The 13,917-nt window shown below is 43.7% G+C and overlaps 1 protein-coding gene across 1 annotated transcript in view; it reads left to right on the top strand.

Moving 5' to 3' along the window:
• Positions 1-13,917, top strand: part of ANK2 (ankyrin 2) — a 536,395-nt gene that overhangs the window by 113,677 nt on the left and 408,801 nt on the right. The gene's annotated exons all lie outside the window — the stretch shown is intronic.

The following is a 13,917-nucleotide window of genomic DNA, read 5'->3' as shown; positions in this document are numbered from 1 at the left end:
GCCATCATTACTTTAAGAAATGAAGGTCAGTCAGTCAGCCGAAAAATTGGGAAAACTTTGAAAGTAAGGGCTATTTGACCATGAAGGAGAGTGATGGGGTGCTGCGCCAGATGACCTGGCCTCCACAGTCACCGGACCTGAACCCAATCGAGATGGTTTGGGGTGAGCTGGACCGCAGAGTGAAGGCAAAAGGGCCAACAAGTGCTAAGCATCTCTGGGAACTCCTTCAAGACTGTTGGAAGACCATTTCAGGGGACTACCTCTTGAAGCTTATCAAGAGAATGCCAAGAGTGTGCAAAGCAGTAATCAAAGCAAAAGGTGGCTACTTTGAAAAACCTAGAATATGACATATTTTCAGTTGTTTCACACTTGTTTGTTATGTATATAATTCCACATGTGTTAATTCATAGTTTTGATGCCTTCATAGTCATGAAAATAAAGAAAACTCTTTGAATGAGAAGGTGTGTCCAAACTTTTGGTCTGTACTGGTTATACTGTAGATAACTTTCATATAAATTGTGGGGATTTGCTCTAGTAGACAGGCTAGCGGATGCAGTATAGAGGCAACCACAAAGGGCCAGATTTATCATTACTCTGACAGCTCACTCCACTTTCACATATGGCTAAAGTCAGTTTTAGCCAAGTCAGATTTATGATCGGCCCTTTAAGACTGTAATAAATGTGGTTTGACGGTAGCAGTTTATCCGTCAGTAAGCAGCTTTACGAAAAAGTCGCACGTTTTTATGAAAAAGTCGCACTTTTTATGAAAAAGTCGCATGTTCTATTAAAAAGTCTCATAAGATAAGCATGGTCCTCACTGGAGTGAAATTGGGACTTTTTTGCGACTTTTTTAAATAGTCCCAATAGTAAATCTGTCTAGAGATTCATTTACATAAGAAAACACGCCCACTTTCAGAAAACTGGCGAGCATAGTGCAGAGCAGAAAAAAGTCGCAAATTTTAGCGTTTGGGACTTTTTTGGGACTTTTTCACTCCATTATTCTGACCTGAGCTAATGATAAATCTGGCCCAAAGTCTTTAACTTAAACAGTTCAGTGTTTTAGTCACACATAAGGAAAAACAAAAAGTGACATTTTGCAGTCTAGGTGTTTGTTCACACCATGAAAAGTCCATAGAACAAAAACCTTCACCTGGTTTGCAGTTTCTCCACCTGTGGTCCACAGCAGGCTTTAGGGGCCCGTTTCCTCAGCACGCGGCTCCCAGACCATTTGCACGGCACAAGTTTTCAGATCCCAAAACACACAGGGACTGACAGCGCTCCACTGTCAGAGAGGAGTAATCCACAACCAGCTGAGATTACTGGCTGGGCTTGATATAGGCCAGTAAAGAACCGGCCTGGAGCGTGGGGAGAAGCCACCCACCCAGCACTTTGGCTACTCCCAGTAAGAGCCGGCCCGGATCAATTTACAGCCATACTAAAATAGCAATGTGTCAACCAGCACTAGCTGCCGCTGACACTTGAAAAGACTGGCTCTTACTTCACCGAGGCCAGGAACCTCGGTGACACATACCTTCCATCAACGACGGACCCTTGCGCCTTCCTACAGTATATATACACTAATTCATATCTGCTAGTAGCTATGGGCAACACAGGGGTGTAGCTATAGGGGGTGCAGAGTTAGCAGTCGCTACCGGGCCCAGGAGTCTGAGGGGACCCAAAGACCCTTCTGCCTCATAAGAAGACACTGGTATTATAGAAAGTGCATGCTAGGAGGACGCTGTTATAGATTTTGCACTGGGGCCCAGAATGTTCAAGTTAGCCCTCTGGCTGAAGGCAAGGAGTTAGGTCAATAATTTGGCATGGGGGGGGGGGGGGGGGGGGGGTTGCTGTTTCATGCAGGCTATGTGGTTCCCTGCCTCTTGCCGCAAAGCACTGAGGAAAGAGGAGACAAAGCTGGACTCTTGCGCCAGAACCCATGAGCTTTTAGCTACGCCCCTGGGGCAACATCTTGGCAAACCTCCTGTAATAGGTTGGACAGTTTGTTTTTTGCTTTGCTTTCTGGTAAAAATGTTATTTACCAGAAAGCAAATAACCACAGTGCAGTCATTAACCCTTCAAAAACTAAAAAGATGTTGGGAGTTATCAGCTTTGGAGACAGTTGAATTGTGAGTGCAATTCTGATCTATAATGCAAGCTGTAGCTCTGGATCAGTACGGCATACAGAATGTAATATATTTACAGACCTACTTGCCTTTTTATTCTAAATCACAATGTCCTAATTCTATATGTAAACTACGTATATCATATGCCTTGCGCACAATTTCTTAGACTCTTTTCACTTCTTCATTGTGGCTTCTGATTATAGCCAAACGGATTTACATCCGTATGATGGATATCATCTGCCTCTAATGCACTTTATTGGCTTACAGTGTGGTCCATAGAGGCCATGTTGGTGTCTCTCATTTTGAAAGGAAGAACAGCATCCTGAACTGATCCTCTAGTGCACATGTGAACATACAAATGTATACCTGTTGCATTGGTTCAGGGGATAAAACTTGGGACTGACTTAGGAGCAAATAAACTTTGTGTGATGTGTAAGGGCATTGCATTCTGTAGACTTGTGATGGTCCAAATTCTGTCAACCTGACAGGCCACTTTAAATTAAGACATTTACAGATCACCCAATCCATGCTGATCAAATGAGTGCAATTGCTTAGTAGTTGTCGCTAGACCATGCATTCACTGAATTGAATGGTAGCCGTTATAGCACATATCCGGTAGAATTTAGTGTTTGGTTCCCGTCTTACAGAGATCGCCTTGACGTTTGGCAGATGGGCCCAAATATTTTTTTACTGTGAAAAATGTATGTATCAAGAATCTCAACTTTACAAAATAAGCATAGCATTAGCACCAGAATATTCTCTATAACTATGGTATTATTGTACGTTATTTGTGTTTGCATTGCTGTTGCATTGTGTTTTTTTTCTTCGTGTTGCTGGACCATAGCACACTGCAGAAGATTGTGGGGCCAGGCTTTGGCACTGTGTAAAAATTGTCAAGAATTTGAGTTTTTTTTTTTTTAAAGGATTTTCCAGGATTCATATAATAATGACCTATCATCATCAATATCTGATCGGTGAAGGCCTGTCTCCCGGCACCCGCACTGATCAGCTGTGGCCACAGCACTCATGATCTAGTTGCAGCTCTGTTCCATTTACGTGAATGGGGCTGAGTTGCAATACCAAGCAGAGCTACTATGCAATGTATGGTGCTGTGTTTGGTTAGCTGTGAGGAGACCACCGTGCTCACCATAATGCCGCGACTGCTTCAAAAAGCTGATCGGTAAGGGTGAGTCATAAATATTGGAGTCCCAGAAAACCCCTTTAAATGTCGATAAATATAAAATGTCTGTTAGAACTACAAATGCAAGAAATCCAGGTAACGAGAAATCCAGATAATTTCAAAGGGTTCACTTTTCTTTCAATTGTATTTCCACAGATGCTCACTATTAAAGGCGTTATCTGGGAAATAATATTGATGACCTATCCACAGGATAAGTCATAAATATCACATCTTCGGGGTTGCCGGGACTCAGCTGTTTCAGGAAGCCTCAGCACTCACTGGAGCTTAGGGTGACCACGTGTCCCGGATCGCCCGGGACAGTCCCGCATTTGGAGAGTCTGTCCCGGGTCCCGGTCATCCTCATTCCGGGACAATGCAGTGTCCCGGAATGACCTGGGGCGCTGTCAGAAGGGGGGCGTTGGCAGGGCACAGCAGGAGATGAGCGCTGCGCTTCCATTGTGGAAGCGCTCACTCATCTCTATAGTCATCTGTATCGCCGTCCTGAGGACGGCGATACAAATGTCTGTGCTGCGGCAGCCGGCAGGGGAGGGAGAGGTGTGTCCCCTCCCTGTTCCTCTGATAGGCTGTCGGCCTAGTGCTGACAGCCTATCAGAGGCCGGTGCAGGCTGCGCGATGACGTCATCTCGCTGCCTGAGCCAGCGAGGGACACAGGCCGGAAGAGGCCTGCATCACTTCCTGAAGGAGGACAGTATAAGTTTTTTTTTTTAAATATATATATGTACACATTACAATACTGGCACATAAGGGGGGCTGCTGGCACATAAGGGGGGCTACTGGCACAGACATAAGGGGGACTACTGGCACATAAGGGGGGCTACTGGCACATGAAAGGGGGGCTACTGGCACATAAGGGGGACTACTGGCACATAAGGGGGACTACTGGCACATAAGGGGGGCTACTGGCACATAAGGGGAGCTACTGATATAAGGGGGACTACTGGCACATAAGGGGGACTACTGGCACATAAGGGGGGCTACTGGCACATAAGATGAGCTACTGGCACATAAGGGGGGCTACTGGCACATAAGGGGGGCTACTGGCATATAAGGGGGCTACTGGCACATGATAGGAGGCTACTGTCACATAAGGGGGGCTACTGTCACATAAGGGGGGCTACTGTCACATAAGGGGGGCTACTGTCACATAAGGGGGGCTACTGGCACATAAGAGGGACTACTGGCACTTGATAGGGGGGCTACTGGCACATGATAGGGGGGGCGACTGGAACATAAGGGGGCTACTGGCACATGATAGGGGGGGCACTCTGGCTACTGGCACATGATAGTGGGGGGTCTCTTATTACTGGCACATGATTGGGGGCATCTATGGGGGCACATCTTACTGGCACATGATTAGAGGGCATCTATGGGGCACATCTTACTGGCACATTATTGGGTGGCACTATAGGGGCATCTACTGAGGCTAAAAAGAAGGAGTATTTTATATTGGGGTCTCTGTATAGGGGCATTTTATACTGGGACACATTATAGTGGGTACTATGGGGAAGGGGGAGAGGAGCACTATGGGGTCATCTACGGGGGCACTAAGAAGGGGTATTTTATTTTGGCACATTATGGGAACATTATCTCAACTGGGGGCATTACAAGGGGGTATGTTTTGCACATTATAAGGAGAATTATTTCTACTGGGGGGGCATTATGGTGGGCTTTATTACTCCCCCATAGTATGACCCCCTAGTAGCAGCACCATCCTCTCCCTGCTCTGCTATCCCTCTGCCCATTCTCCAAATCCTTATTATGAAATCTTTCTAATTAGTTTAATGCACATCAGCTCCACCGAGCCCCCGGCCAAAGTGTTGAAGTGGTGTTCGAGATCCCCAAGGGCCAAGTAATTGTAAGTTTTCATGTGGAGTATGTTTATGTTATACACATATAGCCTACACTGTGCCACACAATATACAGTATACGGTATAAATCTATTTCTTAAGAGATGTCTAAGTAGCCAGGTAATGTGTGCAGAAATACTGAAAAATGCACAGGCAGATATGTTTTTGCCAGTCTCAAGTATAAGTTTGACGAAATGCACTTGTTAAAGTAAGTGTCCCTGAGTGGCAGTTAAGAAATGTGGTCACCCTACTGGAGCTCTGGTGAGTGTGTGGTCTACTGGGTGCTTACTAAGCACAGCGACAAACATTGTATAGTGGCAGTGCCTGGTATTGCAGCTCAGCCCCCTTGACTTGAATGGGACTAAGCTGCAACTAGGCCATGTGACTGATGTAAGGTGACATCACACGGCTTAGAAATAGGCCGCGGCGCTCATGGAGTGCCCAGCCTCTTCTAACAGCTGATCGGTGGGGGATAGGTCATTGATTAATTTTGTTTAACCCCTTTAATATCTATCAATTCAGTACATAAGGATTGCTTCTTAGCCTCAGATCATATGTATTGTTCAAGACACTATTTGAGATACGGAATGGGGGCTTGCATACTTCCAGATTTTCATATGGCATTATATGTAGGCCTTTTTTATTTAGTCTAGCAAAAATACAAACATGCCACATCTTGGACCATAGTCTCCCCTAAAAGGGGCGTTCAGTTCTTCGAATGCCAAGCAGACTCTGATACGTTGTGCAGTCCGGCTGTATATAGTATAGTATTATGAGCCAAAATGCCAATGGCAGATTGCATAAGGCCTTATATGTAAAGGACAAAGTGTGCCATTTCTCCTGCATCCTCTCTCCTACTGTGGTGTGGAAGGCACATGTAGCTCTGGCAGTATATTCATGAATCAGGAGGCACAGGATGAAGAGCACTATAGTAAATAAAATATTTGATCTACACATACCGGTAACTTCTTTAGATCATTGTAACCAATAAAGCGTAAAGGTACTGTTTGGTGCTACCATCAACCCCTTTTATAGTACACTGCATGGGTTATTTCAGGGATAAATGATATACCTCAGTTGAATAGATCATGTTATTATGAACGTGCTCTTGAACTAGAACGATGTTTCCATTTCTGCATGTTTTATGTTTGCATTGCTCATGGCCCATCCTTCATTTTCCGTAGCTGCATATCTTGTGTAATAATCAGATTTTGCATTCTCGACCAGTGACCTCCTTCTGTCTGTTTTAAATGTTATTTTTGGTGGTTAAAGCATGTGCTCAGAATATCACCAGGAAACAGTTCTTATCCCCAGATCTCTTCCCAAGCTTGGCAGATCGGTCATTTTTGTATTCTTAATCCAAGCAATACGCCAAGATTGTAAAGGTCTTTCTCTGAATGCTAAAATTAAGATAAGAAAGAGGCTCTTTCCTATAGAAAACACAACCTAAACTTGTGATATAAAGGCTGTGTACACTTTCACAACCACATCTTCAATTCTTCAAATGTGTCTCAAATAAAAAAAATAGTCTTAACTTTGTGTGTCTCCTGCTTTATTCAGATGAAAATGTCTCCATAGTAACAGACAACAAACACTGTGTAGTCTAATCCTTCATTCGTAACTCCCTTCCATCTGTCCCTTCCTTTTTGCAAATACTTAGGTTAACAAAAATTATGGTATAAATGCAAGAGAGTATAGCTGCAGCAGGATCAATTTGATGTAAGGCTACATGCACACGACCGTTGTGTGTTTTGCAGTCCGCAAATCGCGGTTCCGCAAAACAGCCTTTAATATAACTGCCTATTCTTGACCGCAAAGCGCGGACAAGAATAGGACATGTTATTTTTTTTTTTGCGGGGCCACGGAACGGAGCAACGGATGCAGACAGCACACGGAATGCTGTCCGCATCTTTTGCGGCCCCATTGAAGTGAATGGGTCCGCACCCGAGCTGCAAACACTGCGGCTCAGATGTGGACCAAAACAATGGCTGTGTGCATGAGGCCTAAATTGTAGTTGTTTCTGTGTAGTTCAAATTGGGCAAATGACATCTATCTTCCCATAATGTCTGTTAGGCGTCATTCAGACGGCTGGAGTGTCCGCAAAACATGGATACTGGCCCATGTGCATTCCACATTTTGCGGAACACACATGGCCGGCATGATGATAGAAAATGCCTATTCTTGTCCACAATAGCGCACAAGAATAGGACATGTTCTATGTTTTTTGTGGGGCCACGGAATGGAACTACGGATGCAGACAGCACACAGTGTGCTGTCTGCATCTTTTGCAGCCCTATTGAAAATAATGGGTCCGCACCCGTTCCGCAAAATTGCAGAACGGATGCGGACCCCTTCATTTGGTTCTCTGAATGAGGCCTTAACAGAACACAAGCTGGATTTTGTAAGCTTAAAGGGAGTCTTTCAGCAGGTTTGACCATGCAAAACTACTGACAGTGGCTGGGAACAGCAGTACAAACGTAACTTGTATTCTGCTAGATTCTGCTCCTGCAAGTGCTAGGGAGACGGAGCTTCACCGTAAAGTACTCTCTACATTGAGTTGCTCCACAGCTTCTCCTCTCTGCTCTTAGTGACAGCTACCAGAAGGCTACCACAGCGACCTGGCTTTGCTACAGATAAAGGGGGATCCCTGTCTTAGACATTTGTGGCATATACACAGTTTAGATATGGATTGTACCTCTGTGACCCCCAACTATCTTGGCAGTGGAAGTCCTTGAACCCCCTCCAGCCGGTTGTTGGTTGCTGATAGGAATATGGAAATAATCAAGCTTTTTATGATGTTACCATACCATTCACTTCTTTAAGAGTTATGGACACAGCGTAGCAGAGACCGCCTGTTTTTGTAACCCCCAACCCGTGAACATGATGGCTATTCCAGTCTATAGCCATGAATGGCTAAGATTATTTGCATAAAATCTGAAAATGCTTCTAGCGTGTGAGGATTGAGTATGTGCCAAACAGTAACTGCTTTCCAAAAAAATTGTCTGTGAAATATGTGTTGTTTAATAGTCTTTTTTCCTATTTATTTTTAGGTAAGTAGCTGCTACGAGATATGAAGATTTAATGTACATGACCACCATGCTGCATAAGGTATTTCAGCATGTTTAACTTAACTGGGGAGAGGAGGGTGGTCAGATACTTTCCACCATGAATCGGTGACAAAATCTGAACTGTGGTGAAAAACAATGAACATACTGCGTTCCGCCGATAGCTATTGGAAGTGTATTGCCAGCTTACCCCCCAGTGTATGACATTAATCTGTAATTGGTTGGGTCCTTATTGCTAGATACGCTAAGTGTGAACAGAGCCTAGAGGATTACTGCTTCTCTAAAAGTGTCATGGCTATAGGCCAGAGTAACCACCATTCTTGAGGTCAACATATGGCCCCATTACTTACTATATCTACTTATACATATGCTAGGATATACTGTGTAGATCTAACATTGTGCTGCATCTGAAGATATAGGGGCATATTTCTTAAGACCCGCGTTGTAGATGCCGGTCTTAATAAGCCCACACAACGGCCGTGTGCATGAGCCCTAAATATAAAAACATATAACATGTAACAATTAACTATTCAAATTATAGTGGAAAAGTTTAATTTTTCTGAAATGTCCTGAAATGTTTCAGCCTGAAATGATCACTGATCGAGAATATAATAGGTCAATCGTCGCTCACGTAAAGAAATTTTGAGACAGACAGATTCAAACTGAGCGATCATTAATACGATCATTCATCCCCCTTCAGTTTGATTGTTGTCAGCAGCATAGTCCCTGTTTACAAAGAGGAGGTGTGTTCTTGCATAGAAGATTTGATCATCCGACAAATGAGAATTTGCTTGTTTGTTGGGTGATCGTAACCTGGTTTACATTGTGCAGTGAGCGTTCCTAAGAATCCTTTTCTTATCCTGTGTAACAGGGCCCTAAATAAAAATGTTATTTTATGCTGTAATTTTATTTAAACATAGCTTGTCTTACTATATTTTACAGCTGATTACACAGGCTGTGACACCATAAAATGAATGGAAACGTTTAGGCCTCTTTCACACGGGCGTTGCGGGAAAAGGTGCGTCACGGGAACACCCACGATTTTTCCGCGCGAGTGCAAAAGATTGTAATGCGTTTTGCACTCGCGTGAGAAAAATCGTGCATGTTTGGTACCCAAACCCAAACAGAAGTTCGGGCTTGGGATCGGTGTTCTGTAGATTGTATTATTTTCCCTTATAACATGGTTATAAGGGGAAATAATAGCATTCTGAATACAGAATGCATAGTAAAATAGCGCTGGAGGGGTTAAAAAAAAATCTAAAATTATTTAACTCACCTTAGTCCACTTGCTCGTGCAGCCCGGCATCTCCTTCTGTCTCCTTTGCTGAACAGGACCTGTGGTGACGTCACTCCGGTCATCACATGATCTTTTACCATGGTAAAAGATCATGTGATGGATCATGTGATGACCGGAGTGACGTCACCACAGGTCCTGTTCAGCAAAGGAGACAGAAGGAGATGCCGGGCTGCGCGAGCAAGTGGACTAAGGTGAGTTAAATAATTTTTTTATTTTTTTTACCCCTTCAGCGCTATTTTACTATGCATTCTGTATTCAGAATGCTATTATTTTCCCTTATAACCATGTTATAAGGGGAAATAATAATGATCGGGTCTCCATCCTGATCGTCTCCTAGCAACCGTGCGTGAAAATCGCACCGCATCCACACTTGCTTGCGGATGCTTGAGATTTTCACGCAACCCCATTCACTTCTATGGGGCCTGCATTGCGTGAAAAACGCTGAATATAGAGCATGCTGCGATTTTCACGCAACGCACAAGTTCAACTCGCGCATCGCATCCGCGCGGAATACTCGCCCGTGTGAAAGGGGCCTTAGGCTGGGTTTACATATTTGCATTGTGGATTTAAGTTACAGATGTGTTACATGTGGATTTTCTGTGGATTTCACCTTTGGCATTCCTAAGGTGCTTACCAGCTGTCCTCTGGCAGTTGATGTCTAAGTGTAGGTGTGGTCTAACAAGGCAACGGTAAAGGTACACATACACATTAGTCTAAGGCTACTTTCACACTGGCATTTTGGCTTTCCGTTTGTGAGATCCGTTCAGGGTTCTCACAAGCGGTCCAAAACGGATCAGTTTTGCCCTAATGCATTCTGAATGGAAAAGGATCCGCTCAGAATGCATCAGTTTGCCTCCGTTCAGTCACCATTCCGCTCTGGAGGCGGACACCAAAACGCTGCCTGAAACTGAGCCAAACGAATCCGTTCTGGCACACAATGTAAGTCAATGGGGACGGATCCGTTTTCTCTTACACAATCTGACACAATAGAAAACGGATCTGTCTCCCATTGACTTTCAATAGAGTTCATGACGGATCCGTCTTGGCTATGTTACAGATAATGCAAACGGATCCGTTCATGACGGATGCATGCGGTTGTATTATTGTAATGGATCCGTTTTTGCAGATCCATGACAGATCCGCCCAAAACGCGAGTGTGAAAGTAGCCTAAAGTTGATAAAAATGGACGATACCAACCAAAATGATCATTCATTGGGTGAAATTTAACGATGAAAGATTGTTTTAGCCAACAATGAGAGACCATTATCGTCAGACAAGAAGTCACTCATGTTTAATAGTTTCCTCCCCTAGTCAGCCTAAAGATCTCTTGATCTTGAATGTTTTCAGAGATATATTTTATTCAGACTTTACTTGCTCAGTATATTGAACATGTATGGGCAGTTTGATCCACTGTAATGGCCAGTATGGACTAAAACGTGTATGGCTGTGTCTGCTAAACGAACGTTCACCAGATGATGGTTTGCTTAACTGGTGCTCAATCATTAACCAACTTATGTCTAATGTGTATGGCCACCTTTACAGGGGTATGTCTGCAGTACCCCAGAACAGGGTTACTACAAAGGAGTTCATTTTTGTTGTAATGTGCTGTCAATGTTTTGACTTACCGTATTTGTATATCTAATAGTACTGTATGGACAAGCAAGGGTTAACACCTTGGCCCATCCCCTTAGGTTGCCAGGAGATGGACCTGTTGTCATCCCCTGTTTAGTGTGTAGTGACAGTCTAGCTTAGGAAGAGTGAGGCCCTACATGTGCAAGCATCTCAGATCTAGGCTCGATCTCAGAGAACGTTCATCTCTGAGACAAACTACAGCCAAGGAAGCTACGTTATCATCAAAAGTGCACCAGAGAAAAGGAAATCATAATCTTCAGAATCTGAAAGGCCGTGTATTGCAGTCAGTCAGCAAGGTATTGTGTATGTTTATGGCAGATAGAGACTTTGTTGCTGTGAGAGGGAACACTGCTAATGCACCCTTCTACACTTTGGCCAGACGTATCATAAATCTGTACCTCACACCCTGGGAATTTCAGATATATTTGCAAAGAACCTCATTACATGTGTAAGATTATGCAGAGGGGCTTTAGTGAGACAGAGAGAAAGAGTATTACAACTCCCATCATTGCTGCTATCCATATGTGGAAGAATTGCACTGTAACCTATTTGCAGCTGTGACTTTTTGTTGTCGGATGTTCTACTACTCCTATCCTGCCCTTTAGTAAAGAGAGACTTATCTATAGATACTAACTGGCATGGTTACTGACTTCACCATCCACTGGCCACTTCATCCACACATCCTTGCGCCCTTCCATAACACTTCACATCAAGGGCACCATCAGGTAGGAGCCCCAAGACCAGGGTGTGCACCAAGAGAAGAATGGGTGCGTCCTGCAGTCACTGCACAACCCCAGGGAGAACCAGATAGGGGAAATTGTCACTGTGAGTATTACTACCACCCTCAGGGCCAAATCTACCACTCCCATCCTCCGCTCCCCTCTCCCAGGCTAGCTGCATGTGTATTACACAAGACTGGCATTTATGATGAGGAACAATTAGGGAGCATGGTTATGTTTGGATATGTTGATATACAAGCTGGGTGACCAGGTGACCAAAGACCCTTCTCCATAGCTTTAAAGCAGTCATTTGCCGAAACTCTCTGTGCCTTCTGGGGACAGTATAATCTGCCATTCTAGTAAGTTTAATTTTTTCAGACAGTGAAGAAAAATGTTCACTAGCAAAATTCAATTAATGACAAGACAATGATATTTATAGGTTTTATTTTAGTGCATTGGAGTTGTTATTTTTTTGTATTTCTCATGGTTGTGTACATTGTGTAAAACTCTTCAGTATAGACTAGTTCTGCTGAAGCAATTCTGACCCAGCATGTATGAAATGCTACATTGCACAGCTAGAAGACACACAATTTGGGCTGTCCAGCTTCCAGAAGTCACTTTTGCACTTGTGTCTGATGAAAGAGGGAGCAGATCCAGAGCATGGCCAGAGGATTGTTGGCAGCTATTCTGGGTTGTGTGTGGTGAGATAACAATAGACTTGTTATGGAAGGTGCTAATTAACTTGCTGCTCATGGGGGCACAACTACAAGATGACACATTAAGTAGGTGTAAGACACACAGTGAGCATTTCCTCCTACTTGCTGAACTTTTTCTATGTTTGGTTTACTTATATTCTGTCGATGCAGACATTTCCTTGAAATCAATATACTGCGATGATGAGAGGCAGAAAACAACCAGGTCTTAAAATCAGAGGGAAAGCGGGAATCTTCTATTAGTGGATACCATGTGTATATTTCCTGGAACGAGAATGCTTTCATACATATACCCAACTTCATTTCTAATTATCATTCTAACGAGGCCATAAGTAAGCACTGGAGGCCGGGTAGGCCGGAGCAAGCCCATCCAGTAATAGGGATTCGGTCAGGTCTATGATTAAAGTTATGTGGTTGAAATATTTCATAATAAGACATGAACAAAGGCTCCATGGTAGGTATTATAGTAAGTGACTAGTAAAATTATATAAAAAGCTTGCAGTTTATAGGAATAAAAAGTTGCCACCTCTACTAGACCATTAATGCTCTGGTGATTGTACCCAGAAATATATATATATATTTTAGCTCTAAGACTGGTTGCAGTGGAATAACCATTGTTACAGGGGTTGTGCAGCCAGTACTCAAGATAAGTCATTAATATCTGATCGTGGGGGTCCATCTCCTGGTACCCCTTCCGAACAGCTGTTTGAAACTACTTCTCTTAAAGATTATGCTGCTCATTGTCTCGGAGGACAGTGTAATTACAAGTTGTTCCATACACTGCCGATGCAAGGAGAGGAAGCAGTGCTTGTATGAGCGCCATCTCCTCTTCAAACAGCTAATCATCAGGGGTGCCAGGAGTCGGACCCCCACCGATCAGATATTGATGACCTATCCTGAGGATAGGTCATTAATTTGTACTGGCTGCACAACCCCTTTACTATCCACAGATTTATCCCTGTCCATGTGGCCACAGTTATTGTGCGGGAATCGTACAAAGAAGTGACTATGCCTTTTTTTTCTGCAACGTGGGTTTCCCATCAATAACAACAGAAGGCAGTTTTTAGCTAGATTCCATATGGATTTTTTGGAAAATTAGTGGAGAGAACATCTGTTCATATGGGGCAAATGTATACCAAAAGGGTCTGTTCTGAGTCCGCAACTAGGCAGCAAGTATTGAGGTTCACAAGACAATATAGCTGTGCTTGTCTGTGATGAACAGAGCAACTTACTCCTGAGATCTTGTCAATGTCAAGTCAACTGGTCAGGCAAGTATGAAGAATCCAGGTGAGGTTTTTTCCAGGCCGAATCCTTGTCATT

The sequence above is a fragment of the Bufo bufo genome, chromosome 2 (genome assembly GCF_905171765.1).
Source record: "Bufo bufo chromosome 2, aBufBuf1.1, whole genome shotgun sequence".
In the NCBI taxonomy this organism is placed as follows: domain Eukaryota; kingdom Metazoa; phylum Chordata; class Amphibia; order Anura; family Bufonidae; genus Bufo; species Bufo bufo.
Note: the sequence above shows the minus strand (reverse complement) of the source record. Positions and strands in the feature narration are given on the sequence as shown.